The sequence below is a fragment of the Microcaecilia unicolor genome, chromosome 9, assembly GCF_901765095.1.
Source record: "Microcaecilia unicolor chromosome 9, aMicUni1.1, whole genome shotgun sequence".
In the NCBI taxonomy this organism is placed as follows: domain Eukaryota; kingdom Metazoa; phylum Chordata; class Amphibia; order Gymnophiona; family Siphonopidae; genus Microcaecilia; species Microcaecilia unicolor.
In genome coordinates this window covers 191794333-191807987 of record NC_044039.1, presented here as the reverse complement: position 1 = coordinate 191807987, position 13655 = coordinate 191794333, and the positions used below count along the sequence as shown (strand labels likewise).

Here is a 13655-nt window from a genome sequence, read left to right as displayed (position 1 = left end):
AAGTGAGATCTGAGCACTGAGGGCTCTTGAGATTTACCCTGAAGGTTTCACAAATGAATACGTATCCCTGTTCAACCTAATAGCTTGGGCAAAAGATCCAAAGCAGAAAGTGAACAGTAAAGGTGATAGGGGGAACCCTGTCTTACAGTGGCGTACCAAGGATGGGGCAGTGGGGGCGGTCCACCCTGGGTGCACACTGCAAGGGGGTGCAGGGAGCAGTTGCGTGGTTGTCGGCTCTGCCGGTTTCCTGCTCCCTTTGATGTTACTTCTGTTCCAGGGCAGGGAAACCGGCGGAGCCGACAGATGCACGACTGCTCCCTGCACCCCCAGGAGTAGGGTTACCATATGTCCGGATTTACCCAGACATGTCCTCTTTTTGAGGACATGTCCGGGCAACCGGGCAGGTTTTGCCAATCTGCCCGTTTGTCTGGATTTCTGGACAAATGGGCAGGCTGGTGGGCGGGCCATCCTATAGGATGGCCCGCCCACCAGCCTGCCCTTTTTCTACAGAAATCCGGATAAACGGGCAGATTGCTAGCCTCCCCTCCCCTTACTTACTACTGCCCTGGTGGTCTAGTGACCTCTTCCGCCTTCGGGGCAGGAAAGAGCCCTCTTTCCTGCCCGGAGTGCTGCCCTGCATGCATCCTTCCTGTTTGTGATCTTGGCACCGATTCAAAATGGCCGCCAAGAGTTGAGGTGACCTCGCAAGACTTCAACTCTCGGTGGCCATTTTGAATCAGCGCCGTGATCACCTCGCTCGCCCTCCCCCCAACATCCCTTTTCTTCTTTTTTCCTTTTTAAATGTACCTCCGTAGCCATAGGCGCCCCGTATAAGAGGCTTGGGGAGGCTAAGCCTCCCCAGCCAAGTTGTGACCTTTCCTCGCCTTTTCCGCCGTTGCTGCAACTTAAAAAGGTTTAAACGCCGGGTGGCCACTGCAGGAAAGTCGGGCAGCTGAGAGGGCGGCGGCGGAAAAGGCGTAAGCAAGATGGAGGCCGAGTGGTCCACTCCGAGATTGAACAAGCAAGCCGCGAGAAATGGCGGGAACTGGTGCTGGAAGGACCTGTGGAGCAGCGGTTGGAACAGGCTGACGGGGTGTCGCGCTGCCCTCGCCTGCGTGTGTTGTCGGCCGAGTTGGCGCTTCTGCAACAGCTGCACAATCTAGTGTTGCGCCGGAATGGCCTGCAGCAGCTTCACCCGGGGCTCGGCAGCCTATGTTCCCTGCGCCTTCTCAATCTCTCTGGCAACCAGCTGCGGGAGTTGCCGGCCGAACTGGGGGAGCTGAAGGAGCTGGCCACGCTGAACCTCAGCAGAAACAGGCTACAGGCTTTGCTGCTGTCTCCAGTAACGAGCTTTCCCCCGCGGCTTTTTCGAGCCCCAGCTCCATCGAGGAGTTCGAGCTCCACCCCGACGTCGGCCTCCTCTACCAGCTCTCAAGAGCTTGGATATGTCTAATAACAGAGTGAGATTCCTACAGAATTGGCTGACTGCCCCAAATTAAAAGAAATCAACTTTAAAAGGCAACAAACTGAAAGACAAACGTCTAGAGAAAATGGTGAATGGCTGCCAGACCAAATCAGTACTGGAATACCTGAGGGTTGGTGGCCGAGGAGGTGGCAAGCGCAAAGGAAAGGGTTAAACTGGAAAATTCAGAAAAAGAGCACATTAAGGAAAAAGAGAGAGAGAAAACAGAAGAGGACAGTGGAGATGGAGAAGAGGTCAGTAAAATGTTGCTAAGAATTTTGCATGTTTCTGAAAATCCTGCACCCTTGACTGTTAAAGTGACTCCAGACATAAAAGTGCGGCCCTATATTGTGTGTACTGTGGTGAGAGGGATGAATTTAAAACCAGGGAATGCACTGAAGAGGTTTCTAATGGCTCAGGTAATTCAGAGGGCTTTACATCAATCCTTTTCTTATTTTATTTTATCATCCTCACTTTAATATTCCCTTATCTCTTGTCTGTCCTGTTTCTCTGTCCTAATTAGATTGTAAGCTCTGTCGAGCAGGGACTGTCTCTTCATGTTCAAGTGTACAGCGCTGCGTACGTCTAGTAACTGTCAGGTTCTCAGGTTCAGAGCCCGCGGGACTGGGCTCTGGAGCAAACGTGAGCCCTTGGGCTGCTGACGAGGAGCGACAGCAGCAGGCAAAACCCACCAACCAACACTGGGTAAACACACCGGCAGGGACTGCAGGCACTGCCCAGCGAACCGGAACACATGGACTGGAATCCCCTGGACTGGAGGACACAGGACTGGAACACTGGACTGCAATCCCACGGACTGGAACACACACCGGACCGGAACACACTGGACTGGAGCACACCAGACTGGAACACACACCGGACCGGAACACACTGGACTGGTCCCCCGGACTGGAGGACACAGGACTGGAACACGGGACTGGAGCACACTGGACTGGTCCACACAGCTTCACCTGCACTTAGCTACTAAGCCCCCCAGAAGTTGAGCTCCTGGGTTCGAGTAGCCGACAGGACTTATTGGATACCGGATGACATAGGGACCAGGACTGGAAACAGAAGTGCTCCTAAACCTAAACTGATCTACGTGCTCCCAATCCTTAAACCAGCAGGAGTGTTCCTAACAGTAAACTGACAAAAGGACTTCCTAAGCCCTATACTAAACAGGAGCTCCTAAGCCCTGCTCAAGAAAGGGACTTCCTAAGCCCTAAACTAACAGAGCAGGAAACTAAACACAAAGCTAACACAGGTGCTACTAAGCACCAAGCTACAAGCAGAGCTTTACACTAATAAGCTAAACACAGAACTAACCAGCTACCTAAGCACTGCTCTAGCAAGCTAGATACAACTAACAAGGTGCTTCCCAAGCACTACTCTGGCAAGCAACCAGAAGAGCTCCTAGCACTAAAAGGGAAGACAGGGGAGCCACAAGGAAAAGCCAAAAGTGCTTCTAAAGCACCAAACACCAACAGCAAAGACTGCAATGCTCCCAAAACCAAGAGGGAAAAGCAGAGGAACCAAAGGGAAAAGCAGGAAAGCTAAACACACAGTCACCAGTGCACACTGCACTCACACTAACCTGGACCTTTAGCAAAAGCAAGCAGGGAAACTAGACACAAAGTCAGAAGTGCACACTGCACCACCCTACCTACAGCAACACCACTGTTGCAAAGGCCCTGAAGGAAACAAGACCACTTCCTTATCAAGGCCCTCCCTGATGATGTCACACTCCCTAGACCTAGGCAAAAGCACACTGACCCAGAGAGGCCCAACCCACACCAATGCAAAACTGTGAAACACTTGAAGCCAGTACACCCAAAGAGAGGTAGAGCAACTCAGGCAACACACAGCTGTAGTAAAGTAAACAATTAACCCCATGCTGCTGGAAGCTGCCAGCACAGCGAGACAGAGCCAGCTCAGAAAGGCCAGAGAAAAGAAACAGAAGCCAGCTAAGAAGCTGACCCCAGGAAAGAGGTAAGTTTGAGAGGGGTTCAGACCCCAATCATAACAGCACCTCCCCCTCAAGGCTCCCGTGTCCCCACGGGAGCTCCAGTCTCAAAAGACAATTTAGGTCTCCATGGGTAGCTGTGATGAAATCCTCCAATGGGTTTTCACAACATAAATCTGGGCGGCTGGGCAGGACGTGACAAGTACATCTGGAACTAGGAAACCAGAATGGCTTTGGCCGCCACGAGGCTCTTTAGAACGGCTGCTAGGCAGGATCAGAGTCTTGGATGAAACAAGCGGAGTTCTATTCAACAGGAACCATCTCCTGAAGGAGTCCACAACTTCCTTGACTTCCTGGCACTCCACTGTAGCAGCCAGAACTGGGCTAGAGCCCACACCCATCCTGGAATCTGAAGCCAGACAGAAACTCGAACAGGACTTCAGACTGGACCTTGCCTCTTGGCTGGAGATGGAACCCAGGAGCGGTTCAACATCTTGGTTGAAGTGGGAACCCAGAGTAGACTCAGCATCTTGCCTGAGACTGCAATCTGATTCGGCCTCAGCATCTTGGCAGGAACTGCAACTTGACCCAGACTCAGCATCTTGCCTGGGACTGGAACTCCCACTTGACCCGGACTCAGCATCTTGCCTGGGACTGGAACTCCAACTTGACCCAGACTCAGCATCTGCCTGGGACTGGAAATCCAACTTGACCCGGACTCAGCATCTTGGCTGGGACTGCAACTTGACCCGGACTCAGCATCTTGCCTGGAACTGGAACTCCAACTTGGCCCGGACTCGGCATCTTGGCCGGACTGCAACTTGACCCAGACTCAGCATCTTGCCTGGGACTGGAACTCCAACTCTCACCGGACTCAACATCTTGACCGGAGTTGCAACTTGACCCGGACTCAGCATCTTGACCGGGACGGCAACTCTCACCGGACTCAGCATCTTGGCCGGGACCTGTAACTTGACCCGGACTCAGTATCTTGCCCGGGATTGTAACTCAATTCTGACTCAGCATCTTGACTGGAACTACAACTCGATCCAGACTCAGCATCTTGACTGGAACTGCAACTCGATCCAGACTCAGCATCTTGACTGGAACTGCAACTCGATCCAGACTCAGTATCTTGACTGGAACTACAACTCGATCCAGACTCAGCATCTTGACTGGAACTGCAACTCGATCCAGACTCAGCATCTTGACTGGAACTACAACTCGTTCTGGACTCAGCATCTTGGCTGTCACTGCAACTCGCTCCGGACTCAGCATCTTGGCTGTCACTGCTGCAACTCGCTCCGGACTCAGCATCTTGGCTGCCACTGCTGCCACTCGATCCGGACTCAGCATCTTGGCTGCCAATGCTGCAACTCACTCCAAACTCAGCATCTCGGCTGCCACTGCTGCCACTCGATCCGGACTCAGCATCTTGACTGCCAATGCTGCAACTCACTCCAGACTCAGCATCTTGACTGGAACTACAACTCGATCCAGACTCAGCATCTCGGCAGGCAAAGCCCTTCAGGCTGGACTCAGAAGTTTGGCGGGAAAAATCAGGAAGCCACCTTCTTTCAGCTTGGGCTTCCGGAGTATCCCGCAGGGCTGGATCCGAGAGAAGCTGGAAGCGATAAAAGAAGAGCTTAGTAGAGGGATCAATAGCAGAAACTGGGTTTTCTTCAAACCCAAGCCAGGAGACACGCTTTCTCTCTGCGGCAGCTTCAGGGGTATCCTTCAAGGCTGGATCAGACAAAAGGGCAACCCGGTATTCCTGGAGCGTCATAAACGGATCCAGCTCAAAAATGGGGTTGGAACTGGGATCCACACTGGTACTAGGAGACTCCGTAGACAGCGCCACTTGAACTGGACGCAGAGACTTGGCTTGACGTGCTGCTTGGACTGGAATCGGAGACTCGGTCAGAAGCACCCCTCGGACTGGACTCAGAGGCTTGAGTGGAAGCGCCACCTGAACTGGAGTCGGCGACTCGATTAGGAGCTTCCCTTGAACCAGGCTCCGAGGCTTGAGTGGAAGAGCCCCTTGAACTGGCATCGGAGGCTCAGTGAGCAGCGTCCCTCGGACTGGACTCTGAAGCTTGGCCGAATGCGCTGCTCGGACTGGATTCAGAGGCTTGCCTGGACGCTCTGCTTGAATGGGACTGGACCCCTGCTGGGCCCAGAGCATGGAATTCCCAAGATGTCTCCTCTCCGTGACAGCTTCAGGAGTATCCCACAAAGCTGGATTCAAGACAAGGCTGCGGCGATACTCAGCGAGCGTGATAAAAGGGTCCATATCTGAAACTGGGTTTTCAGCGATTCCAAGCCACCGGACACGTTTTCTCTCAGCTGCCGCTTCAGGGGTCTTCTTCAAAACAGGATGAGACAAAAGTTTCCCACGATACTGACGAAGAGTCATAGAAGGATCAAGAACAATGATGGAGCTAGACCCCAGCTGGGTCAGCTGGGCGGGGGTTCTTGCCGGGCTCATGGCCTTTGCAATCTGTCAGGTTCTCAGGTTCAGAGCCCGCGGGACTGGGCTCTGGAGCAAACGTGAGCCCTTGGGCTGCTGACGAGGAGCGACAGCAGCAGGCAAAACCCACCAAACCAACACTGGGTAAACACACCGGCAGGGACTGCAGGCACTGCCCAGTGAACCGGAACACATGGACTGGAATCCCCTGGACTGGAGGACACAGGACTGGAACACTGGACTGCAATCCCCCGGACTGGAACACACACCGGACCGGAACACACTGGACTGGAGCACACCAGACTGGAACACACACCGGACCGGAACACACTGGACTGGTCCCCCGGACTGGAGGACACAGGACTGGAACACGGGACTGGAGCACACTGGACTGGTCCACACAGCTTCACCTGCACTTAGCTACTAAGCCCCCCAGAAGTTGAGCTCCTGGGTTCGAGTAGCCGACAGGACTTACTGGATACCGGATGACATAGGGACCAGGACTGGAAACAGAAGTGCTCCTAAACCTAAACTGATCTACGTGCTCCCAATCCCTAAACCAGCAGGAGTGTTCCTAACAGTAAACTGACAAAAGGACTTCCTAAGCCCTATACTAAACAGGAGCTCCTAAGCCCTGCTCAAGAAAGGGACTTCCTAAGCCCTAAACTAACAGAGCAGGGAACTAAACACAAAGCTAACACAGGTGCTACTAAGCACCAAGCTACAAGCAGAGCTTTACACTAATAAGCTAAACACAGAACTAACCAGCTACCTAAGCACTGCTCTAGCAAGCTAGATACAACTAACAAGGTGCTTCCCAAGCACTACTCTGGCAAGCAACCAGAAGAGCTCCTAGCACTAAAAGGGAAGACAGGGGAGCCACAAGGAAAAAGCCAAAAGTGCTTCTAAAGCACCAAACACCAACAGCAAAGACTGCAATGCTCCCAAAACCAAGAGGGAAAAGCAGAGGAACCAAAGGGAAAAGCAGGAAAGCTAAACACACAGTCACCAGTGCACACTGCACTCACACTAACCTGGACCTTTAGCAAAAGCAAGCAGGGAAACTAGACACAAAGTCAGAAGTGCACACTGCACCACCCTACCTACAGCAAACACCACTGTTGCAAAGGCCCTGAAGGAAACAAGACCACTTCCTTATCAAGGCCCTCCCTGATGATGTCACACTCCCTAGACCTAGGCAAAAGCACACTGACCCAGAGAGGCCCAACCCACACCAATGCAAAACTGTGAAACACTTGAAGCCAGTACACCCAAAGAGAGGTAGAGCAACTCAGGCAACACACAGCTGTAGTAAAGTAAAACAATTAACCCCATGCTGCTGGAAGCTGCCAGCACAGCGAGACAGAGCCAGCTCAGAAAGGCCAGAGAAAAGAAACAGAAGCCAGCTAAGAAGCTGACCCCCAGGAAAGAGGTAAGTTTGAGAGGGGTTCAGACCCCAATCATAACAGTAACGCTATAGAAATAACTAGTAGCTTCTTTAAGGGGCGCCTATGATGGGTGCTTAGTGCCAAGTCCGCGGTGGCCGGTGTTGATTGTGGAAGTGGCAGCACACAACTGGGATGGATAGATGGATCAATCATGGAGCTCTCTGTCGTGCATACCCTATCAACTCAGCTACAGCCCAGATAAGGGCCCTATTTAAATCAAAAAGTCTGTGCAAAAATACATCTTAGTTGAATTCAAAGTTCATTACTCAATCGGAGGTTTTTTAACTTGTGAGGAGCTCCCAGCATAGTCACTAAGCAGAAATCTAGCCTGCTTGGGATATTGCACTGGCATGAATCTGTGTTTATTTATTTGGATTTTTGCTCACATCTTTTTCAGTAGTAGCTCAAGGGATACTACATTAGCCATTTAGTTTAAGTTTTCTCTGTTGAAAAAATGCTTAGGTTGATTCACATATTTTATTTTACGTGCCTTCAATTTGTGAACTCGGGGTTCTAGATGTCCTGTTTCCGTGACAGATTATTACTTAGATTGTTTCTGAAGTGAGTATAATGAAGGTTTGAATTGTGCATAGTGTTTTGCAGTTGAGGGATTGTGGTTAGTATATGCTTTGAGCAACCACTTTATTCTGTGACATATGATACATAGCTAATATCTAAATTTAACAAAAGGTATTAATTGTGACTTATTTTTTTTTTTTTTCTGTGTTATCAGACAATTATGGATTTAAGCTCCACCCCTGGCCCCACCCCTAACCCCGCCCCCTTTAGCCTCCCCAAACAGTTGGGCCACCGACCGCCTATGTCCGTAGCGGTTCCGGCAGCGCAGCGTCAGTGAAGGAGGCGGCGCTCCCGACGTCGCTAGCCTTCCCTTCGCTGTGTTCCGCCTTCTTCTGACGTCAAGGAAATGACGTCAGAAGAAGGCGGAACACAGCGAAGGGAAGGCTAGCGACGTCGGGAGCACCGCCTCCTTCACTGACGCTGCACTGCCGGAACCGCTACGGAGGTACATTTAAAAAGAAAAGAAAAGGGATGTTGGGGGAGAGAAGAGGGCGGGCAGTTGAACAATGGGAGCGGGAGGGCAGGGGAGAGACGAGAGCTTGGATGCGAGGGGGGGTCATGGAAGGGAGAGAGGGGAATTGCTGGAAAAGGATGAATGGAGGGGGCAGGGGACAGAGGAGCATGGATGGGCATGGATTGGGAGGGCAGGGCTCAGGGAGAGAGGGGAATTGCTGGAAAAGGATGAATGGAGGGGGCAGGGGACAGAGGAGCATGGATGGGTATGGATTGGGAGGGCAGGGCTTAGGGAGAGAGGAGAAATTGCTGGACATAGAGGGGAGGGAAGAAAGATGAAGGAGATGAAATGAGGGAAAAGGAAGAGATGAGAAAAACTGCACATGGATGAAGAAAATAGGCAGAAGCTGAGGACCAGAAATGAAGAAGAAAGGAGGAAAGGAAAGAAATAAATAGAAAGGAAGCCCTGGAAACGGAGTTAAGAGGACAGATAGCAGCAGAATCAGATACTGGGCCAGCATGATCAGAAAAAGAAAGTCACCAGACAACAAAGGTAGAAAAAAATCATTTTATTTTCATTTTAGTGTTTGGAATATGTCCACTTTGAGAATTTACATCTGCTATCTTATTTTGCAATGTATAGCAATCTGTTTCTAAGAATATTGCTGACAATTCCTGTCAGTGTGGCAAGTGGTGAGCGATCATTTTCACGGGGGGGGGGGGGGGGTGACACCGCCGCCAACTGATATTCTGCGGGGGGGGGGGCGCCAACTGATAGTCTGCAGGGGGGCGCCAGAGACCCTAGGCACGGCCCTGATCCTGTTCCAGTGAAGCCCTTTCAGAATCTGGTTCCAGCCAAGCCCATTCCAGAATCCGGTTCCAGCCAAGCCAAGCCCGTTCCAGAATCCGGTTCCAGCCAAGCCAAGCCTGTTCCAGAATCCTGTTCCAGTCAAGCCAAGCCCATTCCAGAATCTGGTTCCAGCCAAGCCAAGCCTGTTCCAGAATCTGATTCCAGCCAAGCCAAGCCCGTTCCAGAATCCGGTTCCAGCCAAGCCAAGCCTGTTCCAGAATCCTGTTCCAGTCAAGCCAAGTCCGTTCCAGAATCCGGTTCCAGCCAAGCCTGTTTGAGAATCCTGAATTCTGTTCCAGCCAAGCCTGTTTGAGAATCCTGAATCCTGTTTGAGAAGCCTGAATCCTGTTCCAGCCAAGCCTGTTTGAAAATCCTGAATCCTGTTTGAGAATCCTGAATCCTGTTCTAGCCAAACCTGTTCGAGAATCCTGAATCCTGTTCCTGTCTTGTTTATTGTCTTGCTTCTGTTATTCTTGTTGCCTAGCTCCTACCCTGTCTTGCCTGTCTAGGTGTGCTTTGTCTTGTCTATTTCAGTCTAGTCCTGTCCGGATCCAGTCCTTGCCTTGTCCTTGTCTTTGCCCTTTTCTGGACCCAGTTTTAATCTACTTCCGTGTTTTGCCTTGTCTTGCATTTCTGGATCCCAGTCCCAGTTTTAATCCAGTTCTGAGTCTTGCCTTGTCCTGTCTGGGTTCCACTTCTGGCCCTTTGCCTTCTTTTCCTTGCCTTGTCTGGATCCGGTTCTTGTGTTGTCCATTGTGTTAGGTACCTCTGTCCTGCCTTGTTGAGTCTGTTAGTTTATCCTAGTCCAGTCTGTTCTGATTTCTGCCTGTGCCAGCCCCGGTGATTTGTCTGCCAAAGCTCTAGCTTTGGTCCAAGGGCTCACCATTCCTGACAGTTGTGACAGATTTGGGGCCCCCAGAGACACATTTGCCCACCCCTAGTACCATCCGTGCATTTCCCTGTCAACTGCTTTATCATGCTCTGAACAGAATTGGGCAGAGCTAAATGCAAAGTGGGAATTAACAATTGGAATGCTGTCAATGTATGGTGCTCCACTGGGATGATACCAGATACCCTTAGAGGAATAACAGCCTGCCCTTTTCCAGGCATCTGACTCAGCCTGTAAGGCTTCTGACTGAAATGCGTTAATGCAATTACACGGGTCCTGACACACATGGTCAAATTTTCTTGAATTAGTCAATAGTTTTGTGATCATATTTTGTACCAATTGAAGCCAACGTCATTTGGAAGAAGTTACCCCATGAAAAAGACTATTGCAGTAATCTACATTTGTTATGACAAATCCCCTTTGATAAAATAAATAATAAATACATTACATAAGCTCAGTGGCGTAGGAAGGGGGAGCGGGGGGGGCGGTCCGCCCCGGGTGCACGCGCTGGGGGGGGTGTCGGCTCGCTGGTTCCCTGCTCTTTCTGCCCCGGAACAGGTTACTTCCTGTTCCGGGGCAGAGAAAGCAGGGAAGCAGCAGAGCCGACGCAGCTCCCAGTGACGTGCACTGGGGGGCGGATCGGCCCTCCCGCCTGCCTCCCGCTGAAAGGTAGGGTGCGTTTCGGGGGGGGGGGTGCACTCCGGAGGGGGTGCGCCGTGCCCTGCACCCGGGGGTGGGTGCGCAGCGGCGACCCGCCCCGGGTGTCAGGCACCCTCGCTACGGCACTGCATAAGCTTCAAAAACCAATGCTGGGATAAACATATTTTATGTATCTATCACTCTAAAATTTGCTCATGGACAGGAGGTGTGTTTTAGGCATGTTCTTTATAGAACTAAGACAGGGCTAAAAAAATAAAGGTATATTCCTCATTTTGAGGGTGGGCACTGCATGTTTATATCCAAAAAGATCAACAGTAGGATTTATACCTGCTACCTGGGATGTCTAGGTTTCAGAAAAGTGCTCACAGTGAGCAGGAATCCATTTGAAGGAATTAGAGAAGGTTACCCCCCCCCCCCCCCCCTTTATTAATTAATTAATTTATTGCAGTTGTATCCCACATTTTCCCACCTCTTTGCAGGCTCAATGTGGCTTACAATATATCATGAATAGTGGAAATAGAAGAGAATAGACATTTGGTATTATAGAAGGATTTTGGGTTACATGATAATGTTAGAACATGATAGTAATATACCAAGAAAACATTATGAGACAATTCTGGGTACATGTGGGGGAGTTCACAAGTGTTGATCTTTGTGGTATGTCTTGTTAAAGAGATGGGTCTTCAGTAGTTTGCGGAAGTTGGTTAGTTCATAGATCATTCTTAGGTTGCGCGGCAGTGCGTTCCAGAATTGTGTACTCATGTAGGAAAAGGTTGATGTGTGCGTTAGTTTGTATTTTAGACCTTTACAGTTGGGGAAGTGAAGGTTAAGGAATGTGCGAGATGATGTTTTAGCATTCCTGGGTGGTAAGTCAATCAGGTCTGACATGTAGGCTGGGGCTTCGCCATGAATGATTTTGTGAACTAGGGTACATATTTTGAACGTGATGCGTTCTTTGAGTGGGAGCCAGTGTAGCTTTTCTCGTAATGGTTTGGCACTTTCATATTTTGATTTTCCGAATATTAGTCTAGCTGCAGTATTCTGGGCTGTCTGGAGTTTTTTGAGTATTTGTTCTTTGCAGCCAGCGTATAATGCATTGCAATAGTCTAGAGGACTAAGTTCCAGTGATTGTACCAGGTTACGGAAGACGGTCCTTGGAAAGAATCTCCTAGTAGTTGATGTTCCACCCCCCACTCCCAAATGAAACTGTCTTGAAGGCTAAAAGGAGCTTGCAGGGCATGAGGGGAAGACAAAGCAGGCCAGGCAACGTGGCGGCACTGAAGACCGGCGCTGGACAATGCTTGAGCTGGTGGGGGTTGGGGACCCCGCTAGCCAAGGTATGTGCTGCGGCAGGGCAGCATAGAGGGGGTGGTGGCAGACCAAAATGTGCCCCCCCACCTTGGGGTCTGGCCCCCTCTCACCGCAAGGTCTGGCTACGCCCCTGCTCCAGAGCCTCCCACTGATTATACTGGACACTCCTTTTGCTCTGCCACTTTCCTGCAATTTCCAGCTTCCTTTGGAAAGTCAGAAAGGTCACCTGTAGGACACCAATCTTCCTGCCTACAAATGAGGTCAACCACAGAGTCTTATTCTATTGGTAGAAGCACTGAGAATATAGTCAAACACTCCTTATTGCTGAATTCCTCAGGCTGCCTACTCTTGGAAATTCTGACGTGAACAGTATCTTTTAGCTCAGCAAATCAAGTTACAGCTGTATCTGATGGTGGTCTGCCTTCCTTAGCAAACTGCCTTCAGGAAAGAAATTTAGCTTTTTATTGATATTCTGATCATTAAATATCTGAAACAATGCCAGACATGCTTCTGCAAATCAAATATAGCACAGTCCAGAGACTGTTTGGTCAAGACCAAAGTGTTCATAATAGAAAAGGGAACCAAACATCTGCTGTCCTACTTCATAGGAACAATTTGGAGCAGAGGCGTAGCCAGACTCGGTATTTTGGATGGGCCCAGAGGTAAATTGGGTGGGCCCTTCCATGCGCACGCCCCCCCCCCCTTCCCCACCAACCACATCTTCCCGGAGATATTTGTAAAGAATATAAGAGGGTTTTCTTTTCACCTACACCACATCTTCTCCCTCTCCTCTGTGGTATCCCGGCATCTGCGCTCCTGTTTCTGAACTCCATCCCTCCCCGATGTCAGTACAGGCGTCCTCGGCGTCTGCAGCGATTCATTCTCGCTTCTTACGCTGGACCCGCAGGCTTCCATCTGCCACGTCCTGCCCTCACTGATGTCATTGCCTGTTTTCTGTCTGGTAGAACTTGGCAGATGGAAGCCTGTGAGGCCGGCGCAAGCAGCAAGAATGAATCGCTATAGGCGCTGAGGATGCCTGTACCGACGCCGGGGAAGGAAGGGGTTCAGAGACCCGAGTGCAGATGCCAGGACACCACGGATGAGAGAAGGGAAGAGAGCAGTGTTGCGCTGCAGCTGGGTGGGCCTAAGCCAAGATTGGGTGAACCTGTGCCCACCCGTAGCTATGCCACTGTTTTGAATAATGCATAAGCTCTGCTGTAGTATAATAGCTCTTTTTTAAAAATAAAGTAGTACTAAAATGTTGAAATCACATAATTTGTGGGAGCAGGACATTTAGGCCCCACTGTTTAAACACCACTGTTTAGGTACAGACATTAAGGGGGTCTCTTACTAAGCCAAAGTAGTGTTTTTAGCTCGCGGTAGAAATCAGCTACTGGTAAACACTGAGATGCCCATTATATTCCTATGGGCATCTTGGCATTTACTGCAAGCTGATTTCTACTGCGAGGTAATAACGCTACCACGGCTTAGTAAAAGACCCCCTTCCTCCCTAATCTAAAAGTCGCCAAAAATTGCGCAGACAAATTTGGGTGTGTGCCCAGTTTGCACA

General features: G+C 50.5%; 1 pseudogene; it reads left to right on the top strand.

The window, feature by feature from the left end:
- The first annotated feature begins 986 nt into the window (after positions 1 to 986).
- On the top strand, positions 987 to 13074 carry LOC115477103 (annotated as a pseudogene).
- The last annotated feature ends 581 nt before the right edge of the window (positions 13075 to 13655 follow it).